Source organism: Tachyglossus aculeatus, unplaced genomic scaffold, assembly GCF_015852505.1.
Source record: "Tachyglossus aculeatus isolate mTacAcu1 unplaced genomic scaffold, mTacAcu1.pri scaffold_156_arrow_ctg1, whole genome shotgun sequence".
Lineage (NCBI taxonomy): Eukaryota > Metazoa > Chordata > Mammalia > Monotremata > Tachyglossidae > Tachyglossus > Tachyglossus aculeatus.
In genome coordinates this window covers 238,084-256,637 of record NW_024044879.1, presented here as the reverse complement: position 1 = coordinate 256,637, position 18,554 = coordinate 238,084, and the positions used below count along the sequence as shown (strand labels likewise).

Genomic DNA, 18,554 nt, shown 5'->3' with positions numbered 1-18,554 from the left:
AAACAAATAAAGACATAAATGCGTACAAACATATATACATATATACAGGTGCTGTGGGGAAGGGAAGGAGGTAAGGCGGGGGGTGAAGAGAGGGAGGAGGGGGAGAGGAAGGAGGGGGCTCCGTCTGGGAAGGCCTTCTGGAGGAGGTGAGCTCTCAGTAGGGCCTTGAAGGGAGGAAGAGAGCTAGCTTGGCGGATGAGGGGAGGGAGGGCATTCCAGGCCAGGGGGATGACTTGGGCCGGGGGTCGATGGCGGGACAGGTGAGAATGAGGCACGGTGAGGAGATTAGCGGCAGAGGAGTAGAGGGTGCAGGCTGGGCTGTAGAAGGAGAGAAGGGAGGTGAGGTAGGAGGGGGCGAGGTGATGGAGAGCCTTGACGCCGAGGGTGAGGAGTTTCTGCCTGATGCGCAGATTGATTGGTAGCCACTGGAGATTTTTGAGGAGGGGAGTAACATCCCCAGAGCGTTTCACTTACTATGTGTCAGGCACTGTACGAAGCGCTGGTATTAAGCTAATCAAGTTGGTGACAGTCCGTGTCCCACACAGGGCTCACAGTCTTAATCCCCACTTTACAGATGAGGTAACTGAGGCAAGAGAGAATGTCCACATTAACCCTTTCTCTCCCCTTCCTCACTCTTTCTCACCCTTGCTCACTTTCTCTTACTCCCCTTTCTCATTCTTTCTCACCTTTGTTCTCTTTCTCTCCCCTTCCTTGTTCCTTGTTCTCTATCTCTCTCTCCCCTTCCTCAATCTTTCTCACACTTGTTCTGTTTCTCTCCCCTTCCTTGTTCCTTGTTCTCTACCTCTCTCTGCCCTTCCTCACTCTTTCTCACCCTTGCTTTCTTTTTCTCCCCTTTCTCACCCTTGCTATCTTTTTCTCCCCTTCTTCACTCCTTCTTGCTCATTCTCTTTCTCCCCCTCCCCTTCCTCACTCTCTCACCCTTGTTCTCTCTCTCCTCTTCCTCATTCCTCGCTCATTCTTTCTGCTTCCTCTCTCTCACCCTTGCTCTCTCCCTCTCTCTCCCCTTCCTCACTCTTGCTCTTCTTTGTTCTCTTCCTCTCTCTCCCCTTCCTCACTCTTTTAACCCTTGTTCTCTTTCTCTCTCCACTTCTTCTTTCTATCTCTCTTTCTCTCTCTCCCTTTCCTCACTCTTACCCTTGCTCTCTCCCTTTCTTTCCCCCCTTCCTCATCCTTTCTCACCCTTGATCTTTTTCTCTCTACCCTTCTTCACTCTTTCTCTCTTCGTCTCTCTCTCCTTCCGCATTCTTTCTCGCCTTTACTCTTTCTCTCTCCCCTTCCTCAGTTTCTTAACTCATTCTCTCCCTCACCTTCCTCCCTCTAACCTTTGCTCTCTCTCTCTCTCTCTCTCTCTCTCTCTCTCTCTCTCTCTCCCCGCTTCCTCACCATTTCTCACCTTTGCTCTCTTTCTTAAACTCCTCTTCCTCCTTCTTTCTCACCCTTGTTCTTTTCCCCTCTCTCCTCTTCCTCACTCTGTCTCGCCCTTGCTCTTCCTCTCCTCTTCTTCTCTCTTTCTTACTCTGGCTCTCTTCATCTCTCTTCCCATCCTCTCTCTTTCCCACACTTGCTGTCTTTATCTCTCTCCCCTTCTTCACTGTTTCTCAACCTCTCTCTCTCTCCCTCTCTCTCTCCCTCTCTCTCCCTCTCTCCCTCTCTCTCCCTCTCTCCCTCTCTCCCTCTCATTTTGCTCCGCAGGTTTCTTCCAGGTCTAGCTGGAAATTCATGAGGATGTGTGGCATGGAAGTTTTTTTTGGGGGGGGGCAGGGGATTGTGATGATATTGCAGATGAGCACTGGGGTCTCAGGAAATTTATTTCTCCTTCTGTTTTACATCCACCTGGCCTCAGGCAGCCCCTGGCTGAGACCCTCAGAGTTGATCCTCATCCACCTGGCATTAGCAAACACCACAATAGTTCTCACCAAGGGCATCCCGGACACACTTTCAGATTGAGGATGAAGAATTTTCCTGGGCAATGTAGGGCGTAAAACCCTTCTGTATCTGTACCGAGTGACCCAGGGCCTTATCATCTGCAGCACCTGCCTCCTGAGCATCTTCCAGGCTGTCACCAACAGCCCCAGAATCCCCCGGTGGGCCCGGACCGAGGCCAGATTCCCCAAGTGTGTCGTCCTCTTCTTCCTCCTATCCTGGGTCCTCAATCTGCTGATTTACATTAGTGTGCCAATGGGCGTGAGAGGTTCCCAGAACAGCAGCAATACTTCAATATCGCTGGATCTCAAATATTGTGCACCAGTCTATATTGGTGCACAGAGACTCATGGTCATATCAGCCTTGATCTCACTCCAGTATCTGTTCTTCGTGGGGCTCATAAGCATGACAAGTGGCTACATGGTCTGAGTCCTGCTCAGGCACTGCCGCAGTTCTGACACTTCCATGCACCCGGACCATCTCTTGGGATGCTGCCTACGGTCAGGGCGGTCAAAAGGGTCAAGGCCCTGGTCACCCTCTTCATCTCCACCAGGGGCGACAGTCCATCATGCTGAGCTTTTTAGTGAATGTGAAACAGAAGTCAGCTTTGCTGGTAAACAGTCACCTGATGTTGTCCTTCACATTCCCAGTCATCAGTCCCTTCCTGATGATTTCCGGGGACAGGAGGATGAGAGGATTCTGGAAGACAGAATCTCCAGTTTCCAACATGGGCCCCTCATAGAATCCCTGGACGGATCCCTGTCTGAACACCTCATCTCACCAGAATAGGGTGACCCGACGTCCCAGATGGGGTGGCATCGAACTGATGATGAAGGGGTCTTGTCCCTCGTCCCTCGGGGCTCAGGTGGTTATAAGTGTGGCCAAGGCGGCTTCTGTCTACCTGAAGGGGCTTGAGGTGGTAGCCTGCCTCCACTCCTGGGAAGCAGCATGGCCTAGTGGATACAGCACGAGACTCGGCTTCCAAAGGACCTGGGTTCTAATCCTAGATCTGTCACTTATCTACTGTGTGATCTTGTCCAAGTCACTTCACTTCTCTGGGCCTCAGTTACCTCATCTCGAAAATGGGGATTAAGACAGTGAGACCCATGTGGGACATGGACCGGGTCCAACCCGATTAGCTTGTATCTCCCTCAGTGCTTAGAACACTGTTTGAGACATATTAAGCATTTAACAAATACCATCATCATCATCACCCCAGGTCTGTCTGCATTAGGATCTCCCCCTCCCCATCTTGGTAAAGGTTGATCTGGACGTGCCTCATGGGGATAGAGACATCGGTTCTGTTCAGTAGGGTGACACCGAATATCCATCAATTTATCAATCACATTTATTCAACATTTATTGTATATACAGCACTGTCCTCAGCACTTGGAGAGTACAATACAGCAGAGTTGGTGTTCCCTGCCGTCAATGATCCTACAGTCTAGAAGGGCAAGCAGACTTCAATTAATACTGTTCAATAATAATACTAATGATAATTATATAATATAATTACTATTATTAGGATGTTTGTGAAGTGCTTACTATTTGCCAAACACTGTTCTAAGCTCTGGGGTAGAAACGAGTTAATCAGTTTAGGCACAGTCCCTGTCCCAGATGGGGCCCACATTCTTAATCCCCCTTTTACAGATGAGGTAACTGAGGCCTAGAAAAGTTTATTGACTTGCCCAAGGTCACACAGCAAACATGTTGCAGAGTCGGGATAAGAACCCAGGACCTTCTGATTTTCAAGTCCATGCTCTGTCCACTTAGCCACGCTGCTTGTTTTACTGGGTGCAGGGCACTATCCTAAGCTCTTGGGAGAGTATGAAATAACTGAGGTGGTAGGCTCGTACCCTGCTCATGATGAGTTTACAGTCAAGAGGTGGAGACAGACTTTAATCAGTCAATTAATGGTATTTATTGAATGCTTACAATCAATCAATCAATCAATCAATCGTATTTATTGAGCGCTTACTATGTGCAGAGCACTGTACTAAGCGCTTGGGAAGTACAAATTGGCATCACATAGAGACAGTCCCTACCCGATAGTGGGCTCACAGTCCAAAAGGGGGAGACAGAGAACAGAACCAAACATACCAACAAAATAAAATAAGTAGGATAGAAATGTACAAGTAAAATAAATAAATAAATAAATAAATAAACAGAGTAATAAATATGTACAACCATATATACATATATACAGGTGCTGTGGGGAGGGGAAGGCGGTAAGGCGGGGGGATGGAGAGGGGGACGAGGGGGAGAGGAAAGAAGGGGCTCAATCTGGGAAGGCCTCCTGGAGGAGGTGAGCTCTCAGCAGGGCCTTGAAGGGAGGAAGAGAGCTAGCTTGGCGGATGGGCAGAGGGAGGGCATTCCAGGCCCGGGGGATGACGTGGGCCGGGGGTCGATGGCGGGACAGGCGAGAGCGAGGTACAGTGAGGAGATTAGTGGTGGAGGAGCGGAGGGTGCGGGCTGGGCAGTAGAAGGAGAGAAGGGAGGTGAGGTAGGAGGGGGCGAGGTGATGGAGAGCCTTGAAGCCCAGGGTGAGGAGTTTCTGCCTGATGCGCAGATTGATCGGTAGCCATTGGAGGTTTTTGAGGAGGGGAGTGATATGTCCAGAGCGTTTCTGGACAAAGATAATCCGGGCAGCAGCATGAAGTATGGATTGAAGTGGAGAGAGACACGAGGATGGGAGATCAGAGAGAAGGCTAGTGCAGTAGTCCAGACGGGATAGGATGAGAGCTTGAATTAGCAGGGTAGCGGTTTGGATGGAGAGGAAAGAGCGGATCTTGGCAATGTTGCGGAGCTGAGACCGGCAGGTTTTGGTGACGGCTTGGATGTGAGGGGTGAATGAGAGAGCGGAGTCGAGGATGACACCAAGGTTGCGGGCTTGTGAGACGGGAAGGATGGTAGTGCCGTCAACAGAGATGGGAAAGTCAGGGAGAGGACAAGGTTTGGGAGGGAAGACAAGGAGCTCAGTCTTCGACATGTTGAGCTTTAGGTGGCGGGCGGACATCCAGATGGAGATGTCCTGAAGGCAGGAGGAGATGCGAGCCTGGAGGGAGGGGGAGAGAGCAGGGGCAGAGATGTAGATCTGGGTGTCATCAGCGTAGAGGTGATAGTTGAAGCCGTGGGAGCGAATGAGGTCACCAAGGGAGTGAGTGTAGATTGAGAACAGAAGGGGACCAAGCACTGAACCTTGGGGAACTCCCACAGTAAGAGGATGGGAGGGGGAGGAGGAGCCTGCAAAAGAGACTGAGAAAGAACGACCGGAGAGATAAGAGGAGAACCAGGAGAGGACGGAGTCTGTGAAGCCAAGGTCAGATAACGTGTTGAGGAGAAGGGGGTGGTCCACAGTGTCAAAGGCAGCTGAGAGGTCGAGGAGGATTAGGACAGAGTATGAGCCGTTGGATTTGGCAAGCAGGAGGTCATTGGTGACCTTTGAGAGCGCAGTTTCCGTGGAATGAAGGGGACGGAAGCCAGACTGGAGGGGGTCGAGGAGAGAGTTGTTGTTGAGGAATTCTAGGCAGCGCGTGTAGACAACTCGTTCAAGGAGTTTGGAAAGGAATGGTAGGAGGGATATGGGACGATAACTAGAAGGTGAGGTGGGGTCAAGAGAGGGTTTTTTTAGGATGGGAGAGACATGGGCATGTTTGAAGGCAGAGGGGAAGGAACCAGTGGAGAGTGAGCGGTTGAAGATGGAAGTTAAGGAGGGGAGAAGGGATGGAGCGAGAGATTTCATAAGATGAGAGGGAATGGGGTCAGAAGCACAGGTGGCCGGAGTAGCACTTGAGAGGAGGGAGGAGAGTTCCTCTGAGGATACCACTGGGAAGGATGGGAGAGTAGCAGAGAATGTTGAGAGCCGGGGGGTTGGAGAAAGGGGGGAAGAGACTTTGGGGAGGTCGGACCTGATGGATTTAATTTTGTTAATGAAGTAGGAGGCCAGATCGTTGGGGGTGAGGGAAGGAGGAGGGGGAGGAACCGGGGGCCTGAGAAGGGAGTTGAATGTACGGAAGAGCTGGCGGGGGTGATGGGCATGGGTGTCAATAAGGGAGGAGAAATAGTTTTGTCTGGCAGAAGAGAGGGCTGAGTTAAGGCAGGAAAGGATAAACTTGAAGTGAACGAGGTTGGCATGGTGTTTAGACTTTCGCCAGCAGCGTTCGGCAGCTCGAGCATAAGAGCGAAGGAGGCGGACAGTGGCAGTGATCCAGGGCTGTGGGTTAGTGGTGCGAGAGCGGCGAAGGGAAAGGGGAGCGAGCGAGTCTAGCTGAGTAGAAAGGGTAGAGTTGAGAGCAGTAATCTGATCATCAAGACTGGGTAGAGAGGAGAGGGCGGCGAGGTGGGGTGTGAGGCGTTCCGAAAGATGGGTGGGGTCCAGAGAGCGGAGATCTCTGTGAGGGAGTAATACGGATTTACAGGGGAAAGGAGTGTGAGTGAGGAGGCAGGTGAGAAGATTATGATCAGAGAGAGGGATCACAGAGTTGGTGAGGGTGGACACAGTGCAGCGGTAGGAGATGATGAGGTCGAGGGTATGACCAAGTTGGTGAGTGGGTGAGGTGGGGTGGAGGAAGAGGTTGGCAGCGTCAAGGAGAGATAGAAGGCGGGCGGCAGAGGAGTCGTTAGGGATATCCATGTGGATATTGAAGTCTCCAAGGATCAGAGTGGGCATGGAGAAGGAGAGAAGGAATGTGAGGAAGGGGTCAAAGTCGTTAAAGAAGTTGGAAGTGGGGCCGTGTCCAGAGCACTGTATTAAGCACTTGGGACAGTACAGTAGAACAGAGGTGGCAGACACATTCTCTGCCCACAACGAGCTTACAGTCTAGAGGAGAGACTGTAGAGGCTCCTACTCTGTCCTAATCCTCCTCGACCTCTCAGCTGCCTTTGACACTGTGGACCACCCCCTTCTCCTCAACACGCTATCTGACCTAGGCTTCACAGACTCCGTCCTCTCCTGGTTCTCCTCTTACCTCTCCGGTCGTTCTTTCTCAGTCTCTTTTGCAGGCTCCTCCTCCCCCTCCCATTCTCTCACTGTGGGGGTTCCCCAAGGTTCGGTGCTTGGTCCCCTTCTGTTCTCGATCTATACGCACTCCCTTGGTGACCTCATTCGCTCCCACTGCTTCACCTATCATCTCTACGCTGATGACACCCAGATCTGCATCTCTGCCCCTGCTCTCTCCCCCTCTCTCCAGGCTCGCATCTCCTCCTGCCTTCAGGACATCTCCATCTGGATGTCTGCCCGCCACCTCAAACTCAACATGACCACGACTGAACTCCTTGTCTTACCTCCCAAACCCTGCCCTGTCCCTGACTTTCCCATCTCTGTTGACGGCACTACCATCCTTCCCGTCTCACAAGCCCGCAACCTTGGTGCCATCCTCGACTCCGCTCTCTCATTCACCCCTCACATCCAGCCGTGACCAAAACCTGACGGTCTCAGCTCCACAACATTGCCAAGATCCGCCCTTTCCTCTCCATCCATACCGCTACCCTGCTCATTCAAGCTCTCATTCTATCCCGTCTGGACTACTGCATCAACCTTCTCTCTGATCTCCCATCCTCGTGTGTCTCTCCACTTCAATCCATACTTCATACTGCTGCCCGGATTAACTTTTTCCAGAAACGGTCTGGGCACATCACTCCCCTCCTCAAAAATCTCCAGTGGCTACCAATCAATCTGCGCATCAGGCAGAAACTCCTCACCCTGGGCTTCAAGGCTCTCCATCACCTCGCCCCCTCCTACCTCACCTCCCTTCTCTCCTTCTACAGCCCAGTCCTCACCCTCCGCTCCTCCACCGCTGATCTCCTCACCGCACCTCGCTCTCGCCTGTCCCGCCATCGACCCCCGGCCCACGTCATCCCCCGGGCCTGGAATGCCCTCCCTCTGCCAAGCTAGCTCTCTTCCTCCCTTCAAGGCCCTGCTGAGAGCTCACCTCCTCCAAGAGGCCTTCCCAGACTGAGCCCCCTCCTTCCTCTCCCCCCTTCCCCCTCTCCATCCCCCCATCTTACCTCCCTCCCTTCCCCACAGCACCTGTATATATGTATATATGTTTGTACATATTTTTTACTCTATTTATTTATTTAATTTATTTCTACATATCTATTCTATTTTATTTTGTTAGTATGTTTGGTTTTGTTCTCTGTCTCCCCCTTTTAGACTGTGAGCCCACTGCTGGGTAGGGACTGTCTCTATATGTTGCTAATTTGTACTTCCCAATCGCTTAGTACAGTGCTCTGCACATAGTAAGCGCTCAATCAATATGATTGATGATGATGATGATGATGATGAGAGACAGACATCAGTACGGATAGTACTGACAGTACATAACATGTGTTATGGGGATGAATAGAAAATTAATAATAATAATGATGGCATTTGTTAAGTGCTTACTAAGTGCGAAACACTGTTCTAAGCGCTGGGGTGGATACAAGGTGATCGGGTTTTCCCACGTGGGGCTCACAGTCTTCATCCCCATTTTACATAGGAGGGAATTGCGGCACGGATAACTTAAGTGTCTTGCTCAGAGTCACACAGCTGACAAACGGCAGAGTCGGGATTAGAACCCATTACCTCTGACTCCCAAGACCATACTCTTTCCACTGAGCCACGCTGCTTCTCTGTAATAATAATAATACTAATGATGATGATGGTGGTATTCATTCATTCATTCAATCGTATTTATTGAGCGCTTACTGTGTGCAAAACACTCTACTAAGCGCGTGGGAAGTACAAGTTGGCGAGATATAGAGACGGTCCTTATCCAACAACGGGCTTACAGTGTAGAACGGGGAGACACACACAAAACAAAACGTGGACAGGTGTCAAGTCGTCATAATTAATAGAATTAAAGCTAAATGCACATCATTAACAAAATAAATAGAATAGTAAATATGCACAAGCAAAATAAATAGAGCAATAAATCTGTACAAACATATATACAGGTGCTTTGGGGAGGGGAAGGAGGTAGGGCGTGGGGGATGGGGAGGAAGAGAGGAAAAAGGGGGCTCAGTAGGAGAAGGTCTCTTGGAAGAAGTGAGCTTAGGACTTTGAAGGGAGGAAGAGAGCTAGCTTGGCGGATGTGTGGAGGGAGGGTATTCCAGGCCAGGAGAAGGACATGGGCCGGGGGTCGATGGCGGGGCAGGCGAGTACGAGGTACAGTGAGGAGGTTAGTGGCAGAGTAGCAGAGGGTGCAGGCTGAGCTGTAGAAGGAGAGAAGGGAGGTAAGGTAGGAAGAGGCAAGGCCTTGAAGCCGAGAGTGAGGAGTTTTTGCTTCATGCATAGGTTGACAGGCAGCCACTGGAGATTTTTGAGGAGGGAAGTAACATGCCCAGAGCGTTTCTGCACAGAGATGACCCGGGCAGCAACGTGAAGTATAGACTGAAGTGGGAAGAGAAATAGGATGGGAGATGACAGAGGAGGCTGATGCAGTAATCCAGTCGGGATAAGATGAGAGATTGAACCAGCAAGGTAGCGGTTTGGATGGAGAGGAAAGGGCGGATCTTGGCGATGTTGTGGAGGTGAGACCGGCAGATTTTGGTGACAGATTGGATGTTAGGGATGAACGAGACAGCGGAGTCGAGGATGACAACAAGGTTGTGGGCTTGTGAAGACGGGAAGGATGATAGTGCCGTCTACAGTGATGGGAAAGTCAAGGAAAGGAAAAGGTTTGGGAGAGAAGATAAGGAGTTCAGTCTTGGGCATATTGAGTTTTAGATGGCGGACAGACATCCAGATGGAGATGTCCTGAAGGCAGGAGGAGACACGTGCCTGAAGGGAGGGAGAGAGAGCAGGGGCAGAGATGTAGATTTGGGTGTCATCAGCATAGAGAAGATAGTTGAAGCCGTGGGAGCGATTGAGTGCACCAAAGGAGTGAGTGTAGATAGAGAACAGAAGGGTACCAAAAACTGACCCTTGTGGAACCCCTACAGTAAGGGGATGGGAGGGGGAGGAGGAGCCCGCAGTGGAGACTGAGAATGAATGGCTGGAGAGGTAAGAGGAGAACCAGGAGAGAACGGAGTTTGTGAAGCCAAGGTTGGATAACGTGTTGAGGAGAAGGGGGTGGTCCACAGTGTCGAAAGCAGCTGAGAGGTCGAGGAGGATTAGGATAGAGTAGGAGTCGTAGGATTTGGCAAGAAGGAGTTTATTGGTGACCTTTGTGAGGGCAGTTTCGGTGGAGCGTAGGGGACAGAAGCCAGATTGGAGGGGGTCAAGTAGAAAGTTGGCGTTGAGGAATTCGAGGGAAGCACGTGTAGACGACTCGTTCTAGGAGTTTGGAAAGTAATGGTAGGAGGGAGATAGGGCGATAACTACAAGGGGAGGTAGGGTAAAGAGTGGGCTTTATTTAGGATGGGGGAGACGTGGGCATGTTTGAAGCCAGAGGGGAAGAAACGAGTGGAGAGTGAGCGGTTGAAGATGGAAGTTAAGGAGGGGAACTCAGGCATGATGGAGTTAATTTTACTAATGAAGTAGGAGGGCAGATCGTTGGGGGTAAGGGATGGAGGACGGGAGAGGAACAGGGGGCCTGAGAAGGGAGTTAAATGTACGAAAGAGCTGACATGGATGATGGGCATGGGTGTCAATAAGGGAGGAGAAATAGTTTTCCCTGGCAGAGGATAGGGCCGAGTTAAAGCAGGAAACAATATTTAGAGCTTACTATGTGCCGAGCACTGTTCTAAGCACTGGGGTAGATACATGTTATTTGGGTTGAACACAGTCCCCGTCCCACATGGGGTTTACAATCTTAATCCCCATTTTACAAATGAGGGAGCCGAGGCCCAGAGAATTGAAGTGACTTGCCGAAGATCACCCAGCAGGCTTGTCCAAAGTCACCCAGCACACATGTGGCGGAAGTGGGATTAGAACCCTGGTCCTCCCGACTCCTAGGCCCGTGCTCAATCCACTACGCCATGCAGTTTATAAAGTCCCAGTTGGAGCAGAGCCATGGCAACTGACGCATCTGCCGCCAGCCTGCTCGGGGAGGAGGGGACCTGGGGTGAAGCTGGGAGAACAGAGGCGTGAAGGGCAGGGTCTCTCGGTGTCAGATTGCAGGACATCCTCATGCACGGGGCCAACAGGAAGTTTCGGGGAGTAGCAGAGATGTCCTCTCTGATCTTTATTCAGCTTTCCTCCAGGAATACAAAAACCTAAAAATTCTGATCGGAATAGACCAGAGACCCTTCACGAAAATGTTCTAAATATGTTAGTGGCACAAAATGATTGTGTGAGAAACACAAGCATTCCTTAAAGAGAGAATGTTCAGAGTATGTACAGGTCCATAATTTATTTTACTGTCTGTCTCCTCATCTCGACTTTAAGTTCCTTGCGGGCAGGAATATGTCTTATTGCATTGTACGTTTCCAAGCACTTAGTACAGTGCACACATAGGTCTTGTGGACAGGAAACATGTCTACCAGCCCGGTTGTACTCGCCCAAGCTTTTAGAACAGTGCTCAACACACGGGAAGTGCTCAATAAATATTTTTGATTGATTGATTAAAGTTTGTCTCCCCTCTAGATTGTAAACTTCTTGTGGGGAGGGAAGGTGTCTACCAACTCTGTGATATTGTACTCTCCCAAGCTTTTAGTAAAGTGTTCGGCACACAGTAAGAGCTCAATAAATATCATTGATTGGTCAATAGCAACAACAACTGTAATTATAATAATAATAATAATAATAATACTGGTATTTATTGAGTGTTTATTATGTGCTAAGTGCTATGGCAAATGGAAGACAACTAGATTGGACACAGTGCATGATCTCCATAGGGCATAAAATTTAAGAAGTAGAGAGAGGCGTATACTATTACCCTCCTTTTACGGATTAGAAAATGCAAGCCCAGAGAGGTCAAGTGACTTACTCAAGGTAACATAGCAGGCAAGTGGTAGACCTAGAACTGGATCCAGGTCGCCGGTCTCCGAGCAGGGTGCTCTTTCCACTAGATATATCCATAAGCATCAGGAAGATTGTCAAAAACAAAAACCATCATCTGGGTCAGATTAAAAGCTCCTTGAGAGCCAGGATGATAGACTATGCTCCTCCTCTTGAATGCTTTATTTATTGTTTATTTATATACATATTTTATATTTTTATTTAATGAAGCGCTTGGGAGAGCACAATAAAACAGGGTTGGGAGATGCAAGCTTTGCCCATAGAGAGCTTGCAGTCAGAAGGGAGACAGACATTATTATAAATAAAGAGAATACAATATAATTTAGCTGGTAGACATGTTTCCTGCCCACAGCGAGCTTACAGTCTAGAATGCTGAAGCAATGTGCATAAGACTTAGTCAATTAATAAGTGGTATTTATGGAGCACTTATTGTATGCAGAGCACTGTACTAAGCACTTGGGAGAGTACAATAGAATTGGTAGCCTAGTGGGAGGAGACCTGGTCTGCGATTCAGAGAACCTGGGTTCTAATTCCACCTCCACCACTTGTCTGCTATGTGATCTTGGGGAAGTCACTTGACTTCTCTGGGCCTCAGTTCCCTTATCTGTAAAATGGGCATTAAGACTGTGAGCCCCATGTGGGTCATGGACTGCGTCTGACCTGATTAACTTTTATCTACCCCATCATTTAGAACAGTACCTGGCACATACTAAGCACTTAACAAATGCCATTAAAGCAAATAAATGAATAAACACGATGATTGATTGATTACAAGGAGGAAGTGCTGGATTACTTCTTGCTGGTGGAATTATTTTAAAACAGATGCTTTGATTTTTTACTTTTTGGGTGCTGAGCTGAGCCTCCTGAACTGGGGACCCCACGGCAGCTTGAGGGACAGGCTGTTGATACCCGTGCTGGTGTCATCAGTGCCAGAGAGCCACCGTGTTCACAACTTATAACCAAAGTGAACTGGGGAAGGAAGGAAGGAAGGAAGGAAGGAAGGAAGGAAGGAAGGAAGGAAGGAAGGAAGGAAGGAAGGAAGGAAGGAAGGAAGGAAGGAAGGAAGGAAGGAAGGAAGGAAGGAAGGAAGGAAGGAAGGAAGGGGGGAGGGAGGGAGGGAGGAAGGGAGGAAGGGAGGGAGGGAGGGAGGGAGGAAGGGAGGAAGGGAGGGAGGGAGGGAGGGAGGGAGGAAGGAAGGAAGGAAGGAAGGAAGGAAGGAAGGGAGGGAGGGAGGGAGGGAGGGAGGAAGGAAGGAAGGAAGGAAGGAAGGAAGGAAGGAAGGAAGGAAGGAAGGAAGGAAGGAAGGAAGGAAGGAAAGACACTAAAATAATTAAAAAACTGTTGGTATGTGCATACGTGCTGTGGAGCTGAGTATGGGATGAATATTAAGTCCCGGTGGTAGAGAAGCAGCATTGCTCAGTGGAAAGAGCACGGGCTTGGGAGTCAGAGGTGCTCTCTCCCCCTCTCTCCAGGCTCGCATCTCCTCCTGCCTTCAGGACATCTCCATCTGGATGTCTGCCCGCCACCTCAAACTCAACATGACCACGACTGAACTCCTTGTCTTCCCTCCCAAACCCTGCCCTGTCCCTGAATTTCCCATCTCTGTTGAGGGCACTACCATCCTTCCCGTCTCACAAGCCCGCACCCTTGGTGTCATCCTCGACTTCGCTCTCTCATTCACCCTTCACATCCAAGCCGTCACCAAAACCTGCTGGTCTCAGGTCCGCAACATTGCCAAGATCCGCCCTTTCCTCTCCATCCAAACCGCTACCCTGCTCGTTCAAGCTCTCATCCTATCCCGTCTGGACTACTGCATCTGCCGTCTCTCTGATCTCCCATCCTCGTGTCTCTCCCCACTTCAATCCATACTTCATGCTGCTGCTCGGATTGTCTTTGTCCAGAAACGCTCTGGGCATGTTACTCCTCTCCTTAAAAATCTCCAGTGGCTACCAATCAATCTGCGCATCAGGCAGAAACTCCTCACCCTCGGCTTCAAGGCCCTCCATCACCTTACCCCATTCTACCTCACCTTCCTTCTCTCCTTCTACAGCCCACCCCTTACCCTCCGCTCCTCTGCTGCTAATCTCCTCACGGTACCTCGTTCTCGCCTGTCCCGCCATCGACCCCCGGCCCACGTCATCCCCCGGGCCTGGAATGCCCTCTCTCTGCCCATCCACCAAGCTAGGACTCTTCCTCCCTTCAAGGCCCTACTGAGAGCTCACCTCCTCCAGGAGGCCTTCCCAGACTGAGCCCCTTCCTTCCTCTCCCCCTCGTCCCCCTCTCCATCCCCCCACCTTACCTCATTCCCTTCCCCACAGCACCTGTATATATGTATATATGTTTGTACATATTTATTACTCTATTTTTTATTTATCTAACTTGTACATATCTATTCTATTTATTTTACTTTGTTAGTATGATTGGTTTTGTTCTCTGTCTCCCCCTTCTAGACTGTGAGCCCGCTGTTGGATAGGGACTGTCTCTATGTGTTGCCGACTTGTACTTCCCAAGCGCTTAGTACAGTAAACGCTCAATAAATATGATTGATTGATTGATTGATTATGGGATATAATTCCTGCTATTCCGCTTGTCAGATGTGTGACTTTGGGCAAGTCACTGAACTTCTCTGTGCCTCAGTTATCTCATCTGTAAAAAGGGGATTAAGACTAGAAGCCCCACATGGGCCAACCTGATTACCTTGTATCCCCCCTTCCAAGGCTTAGAACAGTGCTTGGCACATAGTAAGTGCTTAACAAATACAATTGTCATTATTATTATAGTATATTAGCTATTCAAAGATTTGGATGCTTTAATAGTTATTTGAAAAGTTAAAAATGAATGTAATACAGCTGGCATTATATTGGATTATTTAAAATGATTACAGTGCCACCTGTTAAGGGGTTTTTACTTTTCAGATAACTTTTCTTATTACAGCTAAAACACTGCTCAATAATAACGTCATTGTAGTGGAATTTAACTTGGGCACCTTGAAATTATGAGAAATGAATTTCAGCTTCAGTGACAATGGCACTAACGTTCAGTTATTTAAACCATGAGTATAATAATCAGAGTAATTATCATATTCGTTAACCACTTACTATGTGGTGAGCATTATAAGAAGCACTGGGGTAGACATGAGATGATCAGGTTACATACAGTCCCTGTCCTACCTGAGGTTTTAAGTAGGAGGAAGAAGAGGTATTGAAGAGAATATGAACAATTTTTTGTGATATTCCCCTCTAAATCATTGTCCATGCGTGCGAGGTGATATGTAGCTTGAGAGAGCAATATAATTAAGTTTTGTGTATTTAGATAATGTGGTTGTCTCTACGGCTCTTCCCTTCTCCCATCATCCCCCAACTGAGTCTACTTTTCTCAGGTTTCACCTTTTCATGTGGTACCCGGGTTGGGGGGCGGCGGGGAAGGAGGTGGGCTGAGATTTTAGGAGGAATTAGTGCGGTAGGAGACAGGTTTCATAAAGATACCATTTTTGTACTTTTTCATCCCTGATTGGAAAACTTTGAAATTTTGTCAGTGAACTGGAATGAACAATCCTAGTGCATAGCTCAAAATGTTACTCCATTGGAACATGGAGTCAATGTCTTTGTCTGTCCTTTCTTGTTAGTTGGAGATGATGAATTTTTTCATTGCAGTCTCTTGGCACAGGAATCAGATTTTTTTCAAGCTGCACTGGAGGTCTAAACTAGAAGCAGCCTGGTGTAGTGCTAGTGCATAGAGCACATGCCTGGGAGTTAGAGGGTTCCAATCCCAGTTATGCCATCTGTCTGCTGTGTGACCTTGGGCAGGTCACTTACCTTCTCTGTGCCTCAGTTAACTCATCTGTAAAATGGGGATCGAGACTGTGAGCCCACATGGGACAGGGACTGTGTCCAACCCAATTTGCTTGTATCCACCCCAGTGCTTAATATAGTGCCTGGAACGTAGTAAACACTTAACAAATACCATAATTATTATTGTTATCATTTTACAGATGAGGAAAGTGGGGCACAGAGCAATGAAGATACTTGCTCAGGGTTACCCAGCGGGCAAGTGGAGAAGCCAGGATTAGAACCCAGGTCCTCTGACTCCCAGTACCATGCTCTTTCCACCTCATTTTGACTTCTAGACTGTAGACTTTACATTCATTGTAAGAACGGAATGTGTCTACCAACTCTGTTATAGTGCACTCTCCCAAACACTTAGTAATGTGCTCTGCACTCAGTAAGCACTCAATAAATATCATTGATTGATCGATGGATGAATGATTCTCAAGGGACTAAACAGACTCACTTCCTTCAGAAGATGCTTATCTTTCTGCACACATTCTTAAAGGCTTTCCTCACATGCTGGTTTCTCAAGGCAATAAATAAAGGGATTCAACAAGGGAGTCACTGAAGTGTTCAAAACAGCCATCAAAACAGCCCGCCCCCTCCCCAACCTTATTAAAAGTTGCAGCACCTTTCACAGAGGGATTGACGTGTATGAAGACACAACTGCCGTAGGACAGGGAGACAATGATTATATGGGACGAACAGGTGGAAATGTCCTTCTTCCTCTGATGGATGGAGGGAATTCTCAAAATGGTCAAGAGGATGTAGGTGTAGGACGGGATCACTAATGCCAAGGTCAAGATCAGTGTGACCATGGAAAGGATCAGATCTATCACCTCAATGACATGTGTGTCAGAGCAGGTGAGTTGAAGCAAAATGGTGTAGTCACAACAGTAATGGCTGGTGACATTGGCTCCACAGTACGGGAACATGTTGGTCATGATGTGCGGCCCGGAGATGATGAGGAAACTGGAGACCTAAGAGCAGAGGACGAGCAGAACACAAATCCTCCTGCTCATGATGGTTGTGTATTCCAAGGGCCCGTAGATTGTGATGTAGCGGTTCAAGGACAGGCCGCAAGAAGGTAGAACTTGGTTGCCCCCAAGAGAATGGCAAAAAAAATCTGTGATGCAACCAGCAAGCCGTCACCAAAACTTGCCGGTCTCAGCTCTGCAACATTGCCAAGATCCGCCCTTTCCTCTCCATCCAAACCGCTACCCTTCTCGTTCAAGCTCTCATCCTATCCCGTCTGGACTACTGTATCAGCCTTCTCTCTGATCGCCCATCCTCATGTCTCTCCCCACTTCAATCCATACTTCATGCTGCTGTCCGGATTGTCTTTGTCCAGAAACCCTCTGGGCATGTTACTCCCCTCCTCAAAAATCTCCAGTGGCTACCAATCAATCTGCGCACCAGGCAGAAACTCCTCACCCTTGGCTTCAAGGCCCTCCATCACGTCGCCCCCTCGTACCTCACCTCACTTCTCTCCTTCTACAGCCCAGCCCGCACCCTCCGCTCCTCCGGTGCTAATCTCCTCCCCATGCCTCGTTCTCGCCTGTCCCGCCATCGACCCCCGGCCCACGTCATCCCCCGGGCCTGGAATGCCCTCCCTCTGCCCATCCGCCAAGCTAGCTCTCTTCCTCCCTTCAAGACCCTACTGAGAGCTCACCTCCTCCAGGAGGCCTTCCCAGACTGAGCCCCTTCCTTCGTCTCCCCCTCGTCCCCCTCTCCATCCCCCCATCTTACCTCATTCCCTTCCCCACAGCAGCTGTATATATGTATATATGTTTGTACATATTTATTACTCTATTTATTCATTTATTTATTTAACTTGTACATATCTATTCTATTTATTTTATTTTGTTAGTATGTTTGGTTTTGTTCTCTGTCTCCCCCTTTTGGACTGTGAGCCCACTGTTGGATAGGGACTGTCTGTATATGTTGCCAACTTGTACTTCCCAAGCGCTTAGTACAGTGCTCTGCACACAGTAAGCGCTCAATAAATGCGATTGATTGATTGATTGATTGTCCCTGGTGCCGATGATGACCAGCATTTCGGAAACAAAGACAGAGGTAAAGGAGATCTCCAGGAAAGAGAAGTTGCAGAGAAAGAAGTACATGGGGGTGTTAAGGTGGGGATCCAGCAGGGTGAGGTTGATGGTGGTAAGATTGCCGGTGACGTTCAATATGTAAGTGAGGAAAAGAAAGATGAAAAGCACATCTTGGAATTCCGGATCACTTGTCAGTCCGAGTAGGATGATTTCTTTCACCGTTGTTTGGTTTTACATAATGGAGTCCTGCTGGCATTGAGAGAAAAATCGAGAAAGGTTTGAGAATGCAAGTGGGAGAAGAATTAAAAAGTCAGTGGAGTAGCAAAATTCTCAAGTAGATTATTGGATAGAGCACCGGCCTGGGAGTCAAAGGACCTGGATTCTAAACCCAGCTCCACCACTTGTCTACTTTGTGACCTTGAGCAAGCTGCTATCACTCAGCCAGTCATTCAAAAGTGTTTGCCGAGTGCTTACTGTTTGCAGAGCATGGTACTAAGTACTTGGGAAGTACAAATCAACAACAGATAAGAGACAGTCCCTACCCAACAAAGGGCTCACAGTCTAGAAGGGGGAGACAGACAACAGCAAAACAGAACAAGTAGACAGGTGTCAATACCACCAAAATAGATTAAACTAATTACAGATATATACACATCATTAATGAAATTGAGTAATACATATGTACAAATATACACAAGTGCTGTAAGGAATGGAAGAGGATAGGGCAGATTAAGGGAGTGGAGGCGATGGGGAGGGGAGGAGGAGCAGAGGAAAAGGGAGTCTCAGTCTGGGAAGGCCTCCTGGAAGAGGTGAGCTCTCAGTAGGGCTTTGAAGGGAGGAAGA

General features: G+C 48.8%; 1 pseudogene; it reads right to left on the bottom strand.

Moving 5' to 3' along the window:
* Positions 1-16,125: 16,125 nt before the first annotated feature.
* LOC119923206 lies at positions 16,126-17,948 on the bottom strand (annotated as a pseudogene).
* Between the last annotated feature and the right edge of the window lie 606 nt (positions 17,949-18,554).